This window comes from Cavia porcellus, unplaced genomic scaffold, assembly GCF_034190915.1.
Source record: "Cavia porcellus strain 051 isolate PalLab524CR breed Dunkin Hartley unplaced genomic scaffold, mCavPor4.1 scaffold_26, whole genome shotgun sequence".
In the NCBI taxonomy this organism is placed as follows: Eukaryota; Metazoa; Chordata; class Mammalia; order Rodentia; family Caviidae; genus Cavia; species Cavia porcellus.
In genome coordinates, this window is record NW_026947509.1 from 25,883,209 (window position 1) to 25,900,787 (window position 17,579).

Genomic DNA, 17,579 nt, shown 5'->3' on the forward strand with positions numbered 1-17,579 from the left:
CGTGCCTGACGCTTTTGCGCGCACACCCGCGGCGCGGCGCGGCGCGGCGCCCTGCCTGCCCACTCTCACCCAGCGCTCCGGACCCCGCCACCCCGGCTTGCTGGCTCGAGCTGCACCCACGGACCCCTGGGGAAGCCGCCTGTCGCCTCCTCCCCTGCTGAGGCATCTGCGCCTTTGCCCCATCCGGAGGCACACTCGCTGGGCCAGGCCAGCCACCACCAGAGCGCAAACACACACACGCAAGCACACACACACACACACACACACAAGCTCCAGACCCGCTCTTTTCATTTTAGCCCGAGGGGAGGCCGCCTCCCCTTGCACCCTCCACATGCCCTCCGGCTCCGCCACTTTGCTCTACGCTGCAGCCTTCTGCCACCTCAGACCCTCCAGCTCTCCGCACACGCCAACTGGCCCTGCACACCGCGCGCCCACCTGCGCCACACAGCCCAGGGGTGGACCCACCTGGCACGCCCCTCACCCTGCCTGCTCCACTCCACACCCCTGCCTCCCGCCTCCCTCCTTCCACACACCAAGGAGCCATCTCTTGCTGCCTCTGTCTCCCACTGCTTCCAATTGCCCAGGCTGCGCTGCTCCACACACCCTATCTGTCTCCCTCTGGCCCTCACCCTGGGTTTGGGTCTTGCTGCCTTCCTGTGTGGATCTCTGTCCAGCTCTCGGGCTAGTTTTCGTTCTCACTCTCACTCTCTTTCATTCTCTGTTTCCCTGTCTCTCTGTCTCTGAGTCTCTCTGTCTGTCTGTCTGTCTCTTTCTCTCTCTCTCTGTCTCTTTCTCTCTCTGCGTGTGTCTCTCTCTCCTTGTGATTCTTCTGAAGTGTGCCTATGGATCTAGCTGCATTTGGTATGAAGTCTCCGGGTGCTGGGCCAGGAGGCCCATGCTTGCTTCATTCCGGATGATGGTGGCAGAGATGGACGGAGGGCTGACATGTGTTTCCGGTGGCCTCCTGGCTGGAGATGGCAGTTGGCTTGCCCTGCCTAAGGTCCCCAGCCTCTCGTGCCTCACCTCGTTCCAGTCTTCCCACCACTTCCGGAGGCCACCACGATACTGTTAGGGGAAGTCTCTGGAAGAGCAAGGCTCCCTGAGAGCTCGGTGGGAAGGGGATACAATCCCCTAGTCCCATCGGCCTGCCCCCGAGCTGAGGGCTAAGCAGATGAGCTGAGGGGACAGAGAGCAAATGCAGAGATTTGGCAAGAGCTCCAGGGACCCCAGATGAGGAAGGTGTCTGTGTGCCTGTGGCAGAGGGGGAAAAAGCGTGGGCTGAGCCGGAGAGAGTGTAAGCCTTAAGCGTGGCACAACCTGCCTGGAGGGTGTGAGCGGCTTCCTGCCTTTGGTGCCCAGATGTCTGAGGAGCCCGGAAAGGCCCTCCACGTTTCTCTTCTCGGGGTGTGAGTGTGTGTGTGTGTGTGTGTGTGTGTGTGTGTGTACGTACGTGTGCGTGCCCACGCTTATGGGTGTGTGTGTGTGTGCCCGTGTGTCTGTGTGCGAGTTTGTGCTGGCGTGTCTGGGCGTGCTTGGGCTCCTTGGGGGAATGGAGGGAGGTGGGGGCCTCACTGCTCTCTGGCGGTGCCCAGTCCCGCTCGTGCAAAGGGCTCTGTGCAGAGGAGACTGCGACACGTGGGGCTGCAGGCCTCTTGGCCTCCTCGTCTGCAGAGGCCCCGGCCGGCCGCTGTCCCCACCGCCCCCACCTCAGGCTCACCAAGGCACAGGGCATGACAGTTCACCTTGAGTAGACAGGGGTGCCCGGGGACGCGCTGTGGAGCGTCCTTTGCTTGAGGCGGATGTCACCGCTCAGCAGTGGGGGAGAGGCCACGGCCAGCTCTGCGTGCCTGCCACGCGGGAGCCCGGTGAGCACTGGCCCGAGGCGCAAGCCTGGGCCTTGGCTGGACGGGCTCCCGTGCCTTTGGGGCGGGCAAGGGGACTGGGGGATGAGCTAGCTGGGTGGAGGACGCAGGCGGCCAGCGGTGCCTGAGGGTGGCCGCCACCCCAGTGGAGGATGCCTGGCCTCGGTGCGAGCCGCTGGCAGCTGCCCACCCGACCCCCGACCCCGACTGTGGGTCTCCGTCTGGGCGGCCAGCAGAGCCAACGTTCGGGGGCGCTGGGCACGCAGCACACAGAAACCTGTGGCAAGGCCTCGGTGGGCGCCTGGGCGGGGATCCGAACCGGACCCCGCAGTGGGCATGTTCTCTTGCGGCCTGGGCCCCTCGGGAAGCCATGGAGTTGCGCCCTCCCGCCCCTCTGCCAGGGGAGTCCCGCCGGGGCGGGCGTGGCAGAGGCTGCAGCCATGCCCGCACCCCACCCCTCCTGGGCTGGCCTGCCTGTGGACCCCTGTCGCCGTCCTGTCTGCGGGGGCCTCTGAGAGTCCAGGCCAAGCCCCAGGGCCACCGTCTCCCGCCACCGGGGGCGCAGCCGTGGCGCGGAGGGTGGGGGAATCCAGGTGCTTCCGGCTGGCGCCCCGACAGGGACCTCAGCCGGACCCCGTGGCGTGGCCTGGCTGCTGCGCCTCTGCCCTTGGAGGTCGCCTGCTGGCCGCCCAGGCCGGATCTCCCGCTGCCCTCCCCTGTCGCCGCCCTCCTCCAGCCCACCCCGGCCCACCCCGGCCCACCCCGGCGCACCGACCCGGGCCGTGCACTCGGGGCTCCCCCGCAGCTTTCAGACCACCCGGGCGGCGCGGGCATCCCGCACGCCGGGCCACAGCGAGAGGCCACGACGGGCAAGAGGGCCGAGGCCGTGGGCGCGGATGCCACCCACTCAATCACAGACGCACTGCCCGCCCGCCCCGGTGCCCGCCCCGGTGCCCGCCCCGGCTGCCGCAACCGCTTCGCCCCCGGGCTGGGCTCCGCCCGCAAAGCAGAGCCACACCCGGGCTCCAGTCTCCCGGCTGGCTGCCCACTCCCACTCCCAGTCCCAGGCCCGCGGACCTCTGGCCTTCCGGGGCCTCGGCCTCCCTGGGCTCCGGAAAACCGCGCGCCCAGGCCCCGGAGACGTGCACCCTTCGATAGCTCAGCTGGTAGAGCGGAGGACTGTAGCCCCAACAGCCATCTGTGGACATCCTTAGGTCGCTGGTTCGATTCCGGCTCGAAGGACGTGCCTGACGCTTTTGCGCGCACACCCGCGGCGCGGCGCGGCGCGGCGCCCTGCCTGCCCACTCTCACCCAGCGCTCCGGACACCGCCACCCCGGCTTCCTGGCTCGAGCTGCACCCACGGACCCCTGGGGAAGCCGCCTGTCGCCTCCTCCCCTGCTGAGGCATCTGCGCCTTTGCCCCATCCGGAGGCACACTCGCTGGGCCAGGCCAGCCACCACCAGAGCGCAAACACACACACGCAAACACACACACACACACACACAAGCTCCAGACCCGCTCTTTTCATTTTAGCCCGAGGGGAGGCCGCCTCCCCTTGCACCCTCCACATGCCCTCCGGCTCCGCCACTTTGCTCTACGCTGCAGCCTTCTGCCACCTCAGACCCTCCAGCTCTCCGGACACGCCAACTGGCCCTGCACACCGCGCGCCCACCTGCGCCACACAGCCCAGGGGTGGACCCACCTGGCACGCCCCTCACCCTGCCTGCTCCACTCCACACCCCTGCCTCCCGCCTCCCTCCTTCCACACACCAAGGAGCCATCTCTTGCTGCCTCTGTCTCCCACTGCTTCCAATTGCCCAGGCTGCGCTGCTCCACACACCCTATCTGTCTCCCTCTGGCCCTCACCCTGGGTTTGGGTCTTGCTGCCTTCCTGTGTGGATCTCTGTCCAGCTCTCGGGCTAGTTTTCGTTCTCACTCTCACTCTCTTTCATTCTCTGTTTCCCTGTCTCTCTGTCTCTGGGTCTCTCTGTCTGTCTGTCTGTCTGTCTGTCTGTCTGTCTGTCTCTTTCTCTCTCTCTCTGTCTCTTTCTCTCTCTGCGTGTGTCTCTCTCTCCTTGTGATTCTTCTGAAGTGTGCCTATGGATCTAGCTGCATTTGGTATGAAGTCTCCGGGTGCTGGGCCAGGAGGCCCATGCTTGCTTCATTCCGGATGATGGTGGCAGAGATGGACGGAGGGCTGACATGTGTTTCCGGTGGCCTCCTGGCTGGAGATGGCAGTTGGCTTGCCCTGCCTAAGGTCCCCAGCCTCTCGTGCCTCACCTCGTTCCAGTCTTCCCACCACTTCCGGAGGCCGCCACCATACTGTTAGGGGAAGTCTCTGGAAGAGCAAGGCTCCCTGAGAGCTCGGTGGGAAGGGGATACAATCCCCTAGTCCCATCGGCCTGCCCCCGAGCTGAGGGCTAAGCAGATGCGCTGAGGGGGCAGAGAGCAAATGCAGAGATTTGGCAAGAGCTCCAGGGACCCCAGATGAGGAAGGTGTCTGTGTGCCTGTGGCAGAGGGGGAAAAAGCGTGGGCTGAGCCGGAGAGAGTGTAAGCCTTAAGCGTGGCACAACCTGCCTGGAGGGTGTGAGCGGCTTCCTGCCTTTGGTGCCCAGATGTCTGAGGAGCCCGGAAAGGCCCTCCACGTTTCTCTTCTCGGGGTGTGTGTGTGTGTGTGTGTGTGTGTGTGTGTACGTACGTGTGCGTGCCCACGCTTATGGGTATGTGTGTGTGTGTGCCCGTGTGTCTGTGTGCGAGTTTGTGCTGGCGTGTCTGGGCGTGCTTGGGCTCCTTGGGGGAATGGAGGGAGGTGGGGGCCTCACTGCTCTCTGGCGGTGCCCAGTCCCGCTCGTGCAAAGGGCTCTGTGCAGAGGAGACTGCGACACGTGGGGCTGCAGGCCTCTTGGCCTCCTCGTCTGCAGAGGCCCCGGCCGGCCGCTGTCCCCACCGCCCCCACCTCAGGCTCACCAAGGCACAGGGCATGACAGTTCACCTTGAGTAGACAGGGGTGCCCGGGGACGCGCTGTGGAGCGTCCTTTGCTTGAGGCGGATGTCACCGCTCAGCAGTGGGGGAGAGGCCACGGCCAGCTCTGCATGCCTGCCACGCGGGAGCCCGGTGAGCACTGGCCCGAGGCGCAAGCCTGGGCCTTGGCTGGACGGGCTCCCGTGCCTTTGGGGCGGGCAAGGGGACTGGGGGATGAGCTAGCTGGGTGGAGGACGCAGGCGGCCAGCGGTGCCTGAGGGTGGCCGCCACCCCAGTGGAGGATGCCTGGCCTCGGTGCGAGCCGCTGGCAGCTGCCCACCCGACCCCCGACCCCGACTGTGGGTCTCCGTCTGGGCGGCCAGCAGAGCCAACGTTCGGGGGCGCTGGGCACGCAGCACACAGAAACCTGTGGCAAGGCCTCGGTGGGCGCCTGGGCGGGGATCCGAACCGGACCCCGCAGTGGGCATGTTCTCTTGCGGCCTGGGCCCCTCGGGAAGCCATGGAGTTGCGCCCTCCCGCCCCTCTGCCAGGGGAGTCCCGCCGGGGCGGGCGTGGCAGAGGCTGCAGCCATGCCCGCACCCCACCCCTCCTGGGCTGGCCTGCCTGTGGACCCCTGTCGCCGTCCTGTCTGCGGGGGCCTCTGAGAGTCCGGGCCAAGCCCCAGGGCCACCGTCTCCCGCCACCGGGGGCGCAGCCGTGGCGCGGAGGGTGGGGGAATCCAGGTGCTTCCGGCTGGCGCCCCGACAGGGACCTCAGCCGGACCCCGTGGCGTGGCCTGGCTGCTGCGCCTCTGCCCTTGGAGGTCGCCTGCTGGCCGCCCAGGCCGGATCTCCCGCTGCCCTCCCCTGTCGCCGCCCTCCTCCAGCCCACCCCGGCCCACCCCGGCCCACCCCGGCGCACCGACCCGGGCCGTGCACTCGGGGCTCCCCCGCAGCTTTCAGACCACCCGGGCGGCGCGGGCATCCCGCACGCCGGGCCACAGCGAGAGGCCACGACGGGCAAGAGGGCCGAGGCCGTGGGCGCGGATGCCACCCACTCAATCACAGACGCACTGCCCGCCCGCCCCGGTGCCCGCCCCGGTGCCCGCCCCGGCTGCCGCAACCGCTTCGCCCCCGGGCTGGGCTCCGCCCGCAAAGCAGAGCCACACCCGGGCTCCAGTCTCCCGGCTGGCTGCCCACTCCCACTCCCAGTCCCAGGCCCGCGGACCTCTGGCCTTCCGGGGCCTCGGCCTCCCTGGGCTCCGGAAAACCGCGCGCCCAGGCCCCGGAGACGTGCACCCTTCGATAGCTCAGCTGGTAGAGCGGAGGACTGTAGCCCCAACAGCCATCTGTGGACATCCTTAGGTCGCTGGTTCGATTCCGGCTCGAAGGACGTGCCTGACGCTTTTGCGCGCACACCCGCGGCGCGGCGCGGCGCGGCGCCCTGCCTGCCCACTCTCACCCAGCGCTCCGGACACCGCCACCCCGGCTTCCTGGCGCGAGCTGCACCCACGGACCCCTGGGGAAGCCGCCTGTCGCCTCCTCCCCTGCTGAGGCATCTGCGCCTTTGCCCCATCCGGAGGCACACTCGCTGGGCCAGGCCAGCCACCACCAGAGCGCAAACACACACACGCAAACACACACACACACACACAAGCTCCAGACCCGCTCTTTTCATTTTAGCCCGAGGGGAGGCCGCCTCCCCTTGCACCCTCCACATGCCCTCCGGCTCCGCCACTTTGCTCTACGCTGCAGCCTTCTGCCACCTCAGACCCTCCAGCTCTCCGGACACGCCAACTGGCCCTGCACACCGCGCGCCCACCTGCGCCACACAGCCCAGGGGTGGACCCACCTGGCACGCCCCTCACCCTGCCTGCTCCACTCCACACCCCTGCCTCCCGCCTCCCTCCTTCCACACACCAAGGAGCCATCTCTTGCTGCCTCTGTCTCCCACTGCTTCCAATTGCCCAGGCTGCGCTGCTCCACACACCCTATCTGTCTCCCTCTGGCCCTCACCCTGGGTTTGGGTCTTGCTGCCTTCCTGTGTGGATCTCTGTCCAGCTCTCGGGCTAGTTTTCGTTCTCACTCTCACTCTCTTTCATTCTCTGTTTCCCTGTCTCTCTGTCTCTGGGTCTCTCTGTCTGTCTGTCTGTCTGTCTGTCTGTCTCTTTCTCTCTCTCTCTGTCTCTTTCTCTCTCTGCGTGTGTCTCTCTCTCCTTGTGATTCTTCTGAAGTGTGCCTATGGATCTAGCTGCATTTGGTATGAAGTCTCCGGGTGCTGGGCCAGGAGGCCCATGCTTGCTTCATTCCGGATGATGGTGGCAGAGATGGACGGAGGGCTGACATGTGTTTCCGGTGGCCTCCTGGCTGGAGATGGCAGTTGGCTTGCCCTGCCTAAGGTCCGCAGCCTCTCGTGCCTCACCTCGTTCCAGTCTTCCCACCACTTCCGGAGGCCGCCACCATACTGTTAGGGGAAGTCTCTGGAAGAGCAAGGCTCCCTGAGAGCTCGGTGGGAAGGGGATACAATCCCCTAGTCCCATCGGCCTGCCCCCGAGCTGAGGGCTAAGCAGATGCGCTGAGGGGGCAGACAGCAAATGCAGAGATTTGGCAAGAGCTCCAGGGACCCCAGATGAGGAAGGTGTCTGTGTGCCTGTGGCAGAGGGGGAAAAAGCGTGGGCTGAGCCGGAGAGAGTGTAAGCCTTAAGCGTGGCACAACCTGCCTGGAGGGTGTGAGCGGCTTCCTGCCTTTGGTGCCCAGATGTCTGAGGAGCCCGGAAAGGCCCTCCACGTTTCTCTTCTCGGGGTGTGTGTGTGTGTGTGTGTGTGTGTGTGTGTGTACGTACGTGTGCGTGCCCACGCTTATGGGTATGTGTGTGTGTGTGCCCGTGTGTCTGTGTGCGAGTTTGTGCTGGCGTGTCTGGGCGTGCTTGGGCTCCTTGGGGGAATGGAGGGAGGTGGGGGCCTCACTGCTCTCTGGCGGTGCCCAGTCCCGCTCGTGCAAAGGGCTCTGTGCAGAGGAGACTGCGACACGTGGGGCTGCAGGCCTCTTGGCCTCCTCGTCTGCAGAGGCCCCGGCCGGCCGCTGTCCCCACCGCCCCCACCTCAGGCTCACCAAGGCACAGGGCATGACAGTTCACCTTGAGTAGACAGGGGTGCCCGGGGACGCGCTGTGGAGCGTCCTTTGCTTGAGGCGGATGTCACCGCTCAGCAGTGGGGGAGAGGCCACGGCCAGCTCTGCGTGCCTGCCACGCGGGAGCCCGGTGAGCACTGGCCCGAGGCGCAAGCCTGGGCCTTGGCTGGACGGGCTCCCGTGCCTTTGGGGCGGGCAAGGGGACTGGGGGATGAGCTAGCTGGGTGGAGGACGCAGGCGGCCAGCGGTGCCTGAGGGTGGCCGCCACCCCAGTGGAGGATGCCTGGCCTCGGTGCGAGCCGCTGGCAGCTGCCCACCCGACCCCCGACCCCGACTGTGGGTCTCCGTCTGGGCGGCCAGCAGAGCCAACGTTCTGGGGCGCTGGGCACGCAGCACACAGAAACCTGTGGCAAGGCCTCGGTGGGCGCCTGGGCGGGGATCCGAACCGGACCCCGCAGTGGGCATGTTCTCTTGCGGCCTGGGCCCCTCGGGAAGCCATGGAGTTGCGCCCTCCCGCCCCTCTGCCAGGGGAGTCCCGCCGGGGCGGGCGTGGCAGAGGCTGCAGCCATGCCCGCACCCCACCCCTCCTGGGCTGGCCTGCCTGTGGACCCCTGTCGCCGTCCTGTCTGCGGGGGCCTCTGAGAGTCCGGGCCAAGCCCCAGGGCCACCGTCTCCCGCCACCGGGGGCGCAGCCGTGGCGCGGAGGGTGGGGGAATCCAGGTGCTTCCGGCTGGCGCCCCGACAGGGACCTCAGCCGGACCCCGTGGCGTGGCCTGGCTGCTGCGCCTCTGCCCTTGGAGGTCGCCTGCTGGCCGCCCAGGCCGGATCTCCCGCTGCCCTCCCCTGTCGCCGCCCTCCTCCAGCCCACCCCGGCCCACCCCGGCCCACCCCGGCGCACCGACCCGGGCCGTGCACTCGGGGCTCCCCCGCAGCTTTCAGACCACCCGGGCGGCGCGGGCATCCCGCACGCCGGGCCACAGCGAGAGGCCACGACGGGCAAGAGGGCCGAGGCCGTGGGCGCGGATGCCACCCACTCAATCACAGACGCACTGCCCGCCCGCCCCGGTGCCCGCCCCGGTGCCCGCCCCGGCTGCCGCAACCGCTTCGCCCCTGGGCTGGGCTCCGCCCGCAAAGCAGAGCCACACCCGGGCTCCAGTCTCCCGGCTGGCTGCCCACTCCCACTCCCAGTCCCAGGCCCGCGGACCTCTGGCCTTCCGGGGCCTCGGCCTCCCTGGGCTCCGGAAAACCGCGCGCCCAGGCCCCGGAGACGTGCACCCTTCGATAGCTCAGCTGGTAGAGCGGAGGACTGTAGCCCCAACAGCCATCTGTGGACATCCTTAGGTCGCTGGTTCGATTCCGGCTCGAAGGACGTGCCTGACGCTTTTGCGCGCACACCCGCGGCGCGGCGCGGCGCCCTGCCTGCCCACTCTCACCCAGCGCTCCGGACCCCGCCACCCCGTCTTCCTGGCTCGAGCTGCACCCACGGACCCCTGGGGAAGCCGCCTGTCGCCTCCTCCCCTGCTGAGGCATCTGCGCCTTTGCCCCATCCGGAGGCACACTCGCTGGGCCAGGCCAGCCAACACCAGAGCGCAAACACACACACGCAAACACACACACACACACACACAAGCTCCAGACCCGCTCTTTTCATTTTAGCCCGAGGGGAGGCCGCCTCCCCTTGCACCCTCCACATGCCCTCCGGCTCCGCCACTTTGCTCTACGCTGCAGCCTTCTGCCACCTCAGACCCTCCAGCTCTCCGGACACGCCAACTGGCCCTGCACACCGCGCGCCCACCTGCGCCACACAGCCCAGGGGTGGACCCACCTGGCACGCCCCTCACCCTGCCTGCTCCACTCCACACCCCTGCCTCCCGCCTCCCTCCTTCCACACACCAAGGAGCCATCTCTTGCTGCCTCTGTCTCCCACTGCTTCCAATTGCCCAGGCTGCGCTGCTCCACACACCCTATCTGTCTCCCTCTGGCCCTCACCCTGGGTTTGGGTCTTGCTGCCTTCCTGTGTGGATCTCTGTCCAGCTCTCGGGCTAGTTTTTGTTCTCACTCTCACTCTCTTTCATTCTCTGTTTCCCTGTCTCTCTGTCTCTGGGTCTCTCTGTCTGTCTGTCTGTCTGTCTGTCTGTCTGTCTCTTTCTCTCTCTCTCTGTCTCTTTCTCTCTCTGCGTGTGTCTCTCTCTCCTTGTGATTCTTCTGAAGTGTGCCTATGGATCTAGCTGCATTTGGTATGAAGTCTCCGGGTGCTGGGCCAGGAGGCCCATGCTTGCTTCATTCCGGATGATGGTGGCAGAGATGGACGGAGGGCTGACATGTGTTTCCGGTGGCCTCCTGGCTGGAGATGGCAGTTGGCTTGCCCTGCCTAAGGTCCGCAGCCTCTCGTGCCTCACCTCGTTCCAGTCTTCCCACCACTTCCGGAGGCCGCCACCATACTGTTAGGGGAAGTCTCTGGAAGAGCAAGGCTCCCTGAGAGCTCGGTGGGAAGGGGATACAATCCCCTAGTCCCATCGGCCTGCCCCCGAGCTGAGGGCTAAGCAGATGCGCTGAGGGGGCAGAGAGCAAATGCAGAGATTTGGCAAGAGCTCCAGGGACCCCAGATGAGGAAGGTGTCTGTGTGCCTGTGGCAGAGGGGGAAAAAGCGTGGGCTGAGCCGGAGAGAGTGTAAGCCTTAAGCGTGGCACAACCTGCCTGGAGGGTGTGAGCGGCTTCCTGCCTTTGGTGCCCAGATGTCTGAGGAGCCCGGAAAGGCCCTCCACGTTTCTCTTCTCGGGGTGTGTGTGTGTGTGTGTACGTACGTGTGCGTGCCCACGCTTATGGGTATGTGTGTGTGTGTGCCCGTGTGTCTGTGTGCGAGTTTGTGCTGGCGTGTCTGGGCGTGCTTGGGCTCCTTGGGGGAATGGAGGGAGGTGGGGGCCTCACTGCTCTCTGGCGGTGCCCAGTCCCGCTCGTGCAAAGGGCTCTGTGCAGAGGAGACTGCGACACGTGGGGCTGCAGGCCTCTTGGCCTCCTCGTCTGCAGAGGCCCCGGCCGGCCGCTGTCCCCACCGCCCCCACCTCAGGCTCACCAAGGCACAGGGCATGACAGTTCACCTTGAGTAGACAGGGGTGCCCGGGGACGCGCTGTGGAGCGTCCTTTGCTTGAGGCGGATGTCACCGCTCAGCAGTGGGGGAGAGGCCACGGCCAGCTCTGCGTGCCTGCCACGCGGGAGCCCGGTGAGCACTGGCCCGAGGCGCAAGCCTGGGCCTTGGCTGGACGGGCTCCCGTGCCTTTGGGGCGGGCAAGGGGACTGGGGGATGAGCTAGCTGGGTGGAGGACGCAGGCGGCCAGCGGTGCCTGAGGGTGGCCGCCACCCCAGTGGAGGATGCCTGGCCTCGGTGCGAGCCGCTGGCAGCTGCCCACCCGACCCCCGACCCCGACTGTGGGTCTCCGTCTGGGCGGCCAGCAGAGCCAACGTTCGGGGGCGCTGGGCACGCAGCACACAGAAACCTGTGGCAAGGCCTCGGTGGGCGCCTGGGCGGGGATCCGAACCGGACCCCGCAGTGGGCATGTTCTCTTGCGGCCTGGGCCCCTCGGGAAGCCATGGAGTTGCGCCCTCCCGCCCCTCTGCCAGGGGAGTCCCGCCGGGGCGGGCGTGGCAGAGGCTGCAGCCATGCCCGCACCCCACCCCTCCTGGGCTGGCCTGCCTGTGGACCCCTGTCGCCGTCCTGTCTGCGGGGGCCTCTGAGAGTCCGGGCCAAGCCCCAGGGCCACCGTCTCCCGCCACCGGGGGCGCAGCCGTGGCGCGGAGGGTGGGGGAATCCAGGTGCTTCCGGCTGGCGCCCCGACAGGGACCTCAGCCGGACCCCGTGGCGTGGCCTGGCTGCTGCGCCTCTGCCCTTGGAGGTCGCCTGCTGGCCGCCCAGGCCGGATCTCCCGCTGCCCTCCCCTGTCGCCGCCCTCCTCCAGCCCACCCCGGCCCACCCCGGCCCACCCCGGCGCACCGACCCGGGCCGTGCACTCGGGGCTCCCCCGCAGCTTTCAGACCACCCGGGCGGCGCGGGCATCCCGCACGCCGGGCCACAGCGAGAGGCCACGACGGGCAAGAGGGCCGAGGCCGTGGGCGCGGATGCCACCCACTCAATCACAGACGCACTGCCCGCCCGCCCCGGTGCCCGCCCCGGTGCCCGCCCCGGTGCCCGCCCCGGCTGCCGCAACCGCTTCGCCCCTGGGCTGGGCTCCGCCCGCAAAGCAGAGCCACACCCGGGCTCCAGTCTCCCGGCTGGCTGCCCACTCCCACTCCCAGTCCCAGGCCCGCGGACCTCTGGCCTTCCGGGGCCTCGGCCTCCCTGGGCTCCGGAAAACCGCGCGCCCAGGCCCCGGAGACGTGCACCCTTCGATAGCTCAGCTGGTAGAGCGGAGGACTGTAGCCCCAACAGCCATCTGTGGACATCCTTAGGTCGCTGGTTCGATTCCGGCTCGAAGGACGTGCCTGACGCTTTTGCGCGCACACCCGCGGCGCGGCGCGGCGCGGCGCCCTGCCTGCCCACTCTCACCCAGCGCTCCGGACCCCGCCACCCCGGCTTCCTGGCTCGAGCTGCACCCACGGACCCCTGGGGAAGCCGCCTGTCGCCTCCTCCCCTGCTGAGGCATCTGCGCCTTTGCCCCATCCGGAGGCACACTCGCTGGGCCAGGCCAGCCACCACCAGAGCGCAAACACACACACGCAAACACACACACACACACACACAAGCTCCAGACCCGCTCTTTTCATTTTAGCCCGAGGGGAGGCCGCCTCCCCTTGCACCCTCCACATGCCCTCCGGCTCCGCCACTTTGCTCTACGCTGCAGCCTTCTGCCACCTCAGACCCTCCAGCTCTCCGGACACGCCAACTGGCCCTGCACACCGCGCGCCCACCTGCGCCACACAGCCCAGGGGTGGACCCACCTGGCACGCCCCTCACCCTGCCTGCTCCACTCCACACCCCTGCCTCCCGCCTCCCTCCTTCCACACACCAAGGAGCCATCTCTTGCTGCCTCTGTCTCCCACTGCTTCCAATTGCCCAGGCTGCGCTGCTCCACACACCCTATCTGTCTCCCTCTGGCCCTCACCCTGGGTTTGGGTCTTGCTGCCTTCCTGTGTGGATCTCTGTCCAGCTCTCGGGCTAGTTTTTGTTCTCACTCTCACTCTCTTTCATTCTCTGTTTCCCTGTCTCTCTGTCTCTGGGTCTCTCTGTCTGTCTGTCTGTCTCTTTCTCTCTCTCTCTGTCTCTTTCTCTCTCTGCGTGTGTCTCTCTCTCCTTGTGATTCTTCTGAAGTGTGCCTATGGATCTAGCTGCATTTGGTATGAAGTCTCCGGGTGCTGGGCCAGGAGGCCCATGCTTGCTTCATTCCGGATGATGGTGGCAGAGATGGACGGAGGGCTGACATGTGTTTCCGGTGGCCTCCTGGCTGGAGATGGCAGTTGGCTTGCCCTGCCTAAGGTCCCCAGCCTCTCGTGCCTCACCTCGTTCCAGTCTTCCCACCACTTCCGGAGGCCGCCACCATACTGTTAGGGGAAGTCTCTGGAAGAGCAAGGCTCCCTGAGAGCTCGGTGGGAAGGGGATACAATCCCCTAGTCCCATCGGCCTGCCCCCGAGCTGAGGGCTAAGCAGATGAGCTGAGGGGGCAGACAGCAAATGCAGAGATTTGGCAAGAGCTCCAGGGACCCCAGATGAGGAAGGTGTCTGTGTGCCTGTGGCAGAGGGGGAAAAAGCGTGGGCTGAGCCGGAGAGAGTGTAAGCCTTAAGCGTGGCACAACCTGCCTGGAGGGTGTGAGCGGCTTCCTGCCTTTGGTGCCCAGATGTCTGAGGAGCCCGGAAAGGCCCTCCACGTTTCTCTTCTCGGGGTGTGTGTGTGTGTGTGTGTGTGTGTGTGTACGTACGTGTGCGTGCCCACGCTTATGGGTATGTGTGTGTGTGTGCCCGTGTGTCTGTGTGCGAGTTTGTGCTGGCGTGTCTGGGCGTGCTTGGGCTCCTTGGGGGAATGGAGGGAGGTGGGGGCCTCACTGCTCTCTGGCGGTGCCCAGTCCCGCTCGTGCAAAGGGCTCTGTGCAGAGGAGACTGCGACACGTGGGGCTGCAGGCCTCTTGGCCTCCTCGTCTGCAGAGGCCCCGGCCGGCCGCTGTCCCCACCGCCCCCACCTCAGGCTCACCAAGGCACAGGGCATGACAGTTCACCTTGAGTAGACAGGGGTGCCCGGGGACGCGCTGTGGAGCGTCCTTTGCTTGAGGCGGATGTCACCGCTCAGCAGTGGGGGAGAGGCCACGGCCAGCTCTGCGTGCCTGCCACGCGGGAGCCCGGTGAGCACTGGCCCGAGGCGCAAGCCTGGGCCTTGGCTGGACGGGCTCCCGGGCCTTTGGGGCGGGCAAGGGGACTGGGGGATGAGCTAGCTGGGTGGAGGACGCAGGCGGCCAGCGGTGCCTGAGGGTGGCCGCCACCCCAGTGGAGGATGCCTGGCCTCGGTGCGAGCCGCTGGCAGCTGCCCACCCGACTCCCGACCCCGACTGTGGGTCTCCGTCTGGGCGGCCAGCAGAGCCAACGTTCGGGGGCGCTGGGCACGCAGCACACAGAAACCTGTGGCAAGGCCTCGGTGGGCGCCTGGGCGGGGATCCGAACCGGACCCCGCAGTGGGCATGTTCTCTTGCGGCCTGGGCCCCTCGGGAAGCCATGGAGTTGCGCCCTCCCGCCCCTCTGCCAGGGGAGTCCCGCCGGGGCGGGCGTGGCAGAGGCTGCAGCCATGCCCGCACCCCACCCCTCCTGGGCTGGCCTGCCTGTGGACCCCTGTCGCCGTCCTGTCTGCGGGGGCCTCTGAGAGTCCGGGCCAAGCCCCAGGGCCACCGTCTCCCGCCACCGGGGGCGCAGCCGTGGCGCGGAGGGTGGGGGAATCCAGGTGCTTCCGGCTGGCGCCCCGACAGGGACCTCAGCCGGACCCCGTGGCGTGGCCTGGCTGCTGCGCCTCTGCCCTTGGAGGTCGCCTGCCGGCCGCCCAGGCCGGATCTCCCGCTGCCCTCCCCTGTCGCCGCCCTCCTCCAGCCCACCCCGGCCCACCCCGGCACACCCCGGTGCACCGACCCGAGCCGTGCACTCGGGGCTCCACCGCAGCTTTCAGACCACCCGGGCGGCGCGGGCATCCCGCACGCCGGGCCACAGCGAGAGGCCACGACGGGCAAGAGGGCCGAGGCCGTGGGCGCGGATGCCACCCACTCAATCACAGACGCACTGCCCGCCCGCCCCGGTGCCCGCCCCGGTGCCCGCCCCGGCTGCCGCAACCGCTTCGCCCCCGGGCTGGGCTCCGCCCGCAAAGCAGAGCCACACCCGGGCTCCAGTCTCCCGGCTGGCTGCCCACTCCCACTCCCAGTCCCAGGCCCGCGGACCTCTGGCCTTCCGGGGCCTCGGCCTCCCTGGGCTCCGGAAAACCGCGCGCCCAGGCCCCGGAGACGTGCACCCTTCGATAGCTCAGCTGGTAGAGCGGAGGACTGTAGCCCCAACAGCCATCTGTGGACATCCTTAGGTCGCTGGTTCGATTCCGGCTCGAAGGACGTGCCTGACGCTTTTGCGCGCACACCCGCGGCGCGGCGCGGCGCGGCGCCCTGCCTGCCCACTCTCACCCAGCGCTCCGGACACCGCCACCCCGGCTTCCTGGCGCGAGCTGCACCCACGGACCCCTGGGGAAGCCGCCTGTCGCCTCCTCCCCTGCTGAGGCATCTGCGCCTTTGCCCCATCCGGAGGCACACTCGCTGGGCCAGGCCAGCCACCACCAGAGCGCAAACACACACACACACACACACACACACAAGCTCCAGACCCGCTCTTTTCATTTTAGCCCGAGGGGAGGCCGCCTCCCCTTGCACCCTCCACATGCCCTCCGGCTCCGCCACTTTGCTCTACGCTGCAGCCTTCTGCCACCTCAGACCCTCCAGCTCTCCGGACACGCCAACTGGCCCTGCACACCGCGCGCCCACCTGCGCCACACAGCCCAGGGGTGGACCCACCTGGCACGCCCCTCACCCTGCCTGCTCCACTCCACACCCCTGCCTCCCGCCTCCCTCCTTCCACACACCAAGGAGCCATCTCTTGCTGCCTCTGTCTCCCACTGCTTCCAATTGCCCAGGCTGCGCTGCTCCACACACCCTATCTGTCTCCCTCTGGCCCTCACCCTGGGTTTGGGTCTTGCTGCCTTCCTGTGTGGATCTCTGTCCAGCTCTCGGGCTAGTTTTCGTTCTCACTCTCACTCTCTTTCATTCTCTGTTTCCCTGTCTCTCTGTCTCTGGGTCTCTCTGTCTGTCTGTCTGTCTGTCTGTCTGTCTCTTTCTCTCTCTCTCTGTCTCTTTCTCTCTCTGCGTGTGTCTCTCTCTCCTTGTGATTCTTCTGAAGTGTGCCTATGGATCTAGCTGCATTTGGTATGAAGTCTCCGGGTGCTGGGCCAGGAGGCCCATGCTTGCTTCATTCCGGATGATGGTGGCAGAGATGGACGGAGGGCTGACATGTGTTTCCGGTGGCCTCCTGGCTGGAGATGGCAGTTGGCTTGCCCTGCCTAAGGTCCCCAGCCTCTCGTGCCTCACCTCGTTCCAGTCTTCCCACCACTTCCGGAGGCCGCCACCATACTGTTAGGGGAAGTCTCTGGAAGAGCAAGGCTCCCTGAGAGCTCGGTGGGAAGGGGATACAATCCCCTAGTCCCATCGGCCTGCCCCCGAGCTGAGGGCTAAGCAGATGAGCTGAGGGGGCAGACAGCAAATGCAGAGATTTGGCAAGAGCTCCAGGGACCCCAGATGAGGAAGGTGTCTGTGTGCCTGTGGCAGAGGGGGAAAAAGCGTGGGCTGAGCCGGAGAGAGTGTAAGCCTTAAGCGTGGCACAACCTGCCTGGAGGGTGTGAGCGGCTTCCTGCCTTTGGTGCCCAGATGTCTGAGGAGCCCGGAAAGGCCCTCCACGTTTCTCTTCTCGGGGTGTGAGTGTGTGTGTGTGTGTGTGTGTGTACGTACGTGTGCGTGCCCACGCTTATGGGTATGTGTGTGTGTGTGTGCCCGTGTGTCTGTGTGCGAGTTTGTGCTGGCGTGTCTGGGCGTGCTTGGGCTCCTTGGGGGAATGGAGGGAGGTGGGGGCCTCACTGCTCTCTGGCGGTGCCCAGTCCCGCTCGTGCAAAGGGCTCTGTGCAGAGGAGACTGCGACACGTGGGGCTGCAGGCCTCTTGGCCTCCTCGTCTGCAGAGGCCCCGGCCGGCCGCTGTCCCCACCGCCCCCACCTCAGGCTCACCAAGGCACAGGGCATGACAGTTCACCTTGAGTAGACAGGGGTGCCCGGGGACGCGCTGTGGAGCGTCCTTTGCTTGAGGCGGATGTCACCGCTCAGCAGTGGGGGAGAGGCCACGGCCAGCTCTGCGTGCCTGCCACGCGGGAGCCCGGTGAGCACTGGCCCGAGGCGCAAGCCTGGGCCTTGGCTGGACGGGCTCCCGTGCCTTTGGGGCGGGCAAGGGGACTGGGGGATGAGCTAGCTGGGTGGAGGACGCAGGCGGCCAGCGGTGCCTGAGGGTGGCCGCCACCCCAGTGGAGGATGCCTGGCCTCGGTGCGAGCCGCTGGCAGCTGCCCACCCGACCCCCGACCC

General features: G+C 67.1%; 5 non-coding genes across 5 annotated transcripts; all 5 read left to right on the top strand.

The window, feature by feature from the left end:
- The first annotated feature begins 3,010 nt into the window (after positions 1–3,010).
- Positions 3,011–3,104, top strand: Trnay-gua (transfer RNA tyrosine (anticodon GUA)). The gene is made up of 2 exons: positions 3,011–3,047; positions 3,069–3,104. It is a non-coding gene; the product is annotated as a tRNA-Tyr (tRNA).
- A 3,020-nt stretch (positions 3,105–6,124) lies between these two features.
- On the top strand, positions 6,125–6,218 carry Trnay-gua (transfer RNA tyrosine (anticodon GUA)). The gene is made up of 2 exons: positions 6,125–6,161; positions 6,183–6,218. It is a non-coding gene; the product is annotated as a tRNA-Tyr (tRNA).
- Positions 6,219–9,230: 3,012 nt separating this feature from the next.
- Positions 9,231–9,324, top strand: Trnay-gua (transfer RNA tyrosine (anticodon GUA)). Its single transcript has 2 exons — positions 9,231–9,267; positions 9,289–9,324. It is a non-coding gene; the product is annotated as a tRNA-Tyr (tRNA).
- A 3,009-nt stretch (positions 9,325–12,333) lies between these two features.
- On the top strand, positions 12,334–12,427 carry Trnay-gua (transfer RNA tyrosine (anticodon GUA)). The gene is made up of 2 exons: positions 12,334–12,370; positions 12,392–12,427. It is a non-coding gene; the product is annotated as a tRNA-Tyr (tRNA).
- Positions 12,428–15,425: 2,998 nt separating this feature from the next.
- On the top strand, positions 15,426–15,519 carry Trnay-gua (transfer RNA tyrosine (anticodon GUA)). Its single transcript has 2 exons — positions 15,426–15,462; positions 15,484–15,519. It is a non-coding gene; the product is annotated as a tRNA-Tyr (tRNA).
- The last annotated feature ends 2,060 nt before the right edge of the window (positions 15,520–17,579 follow it).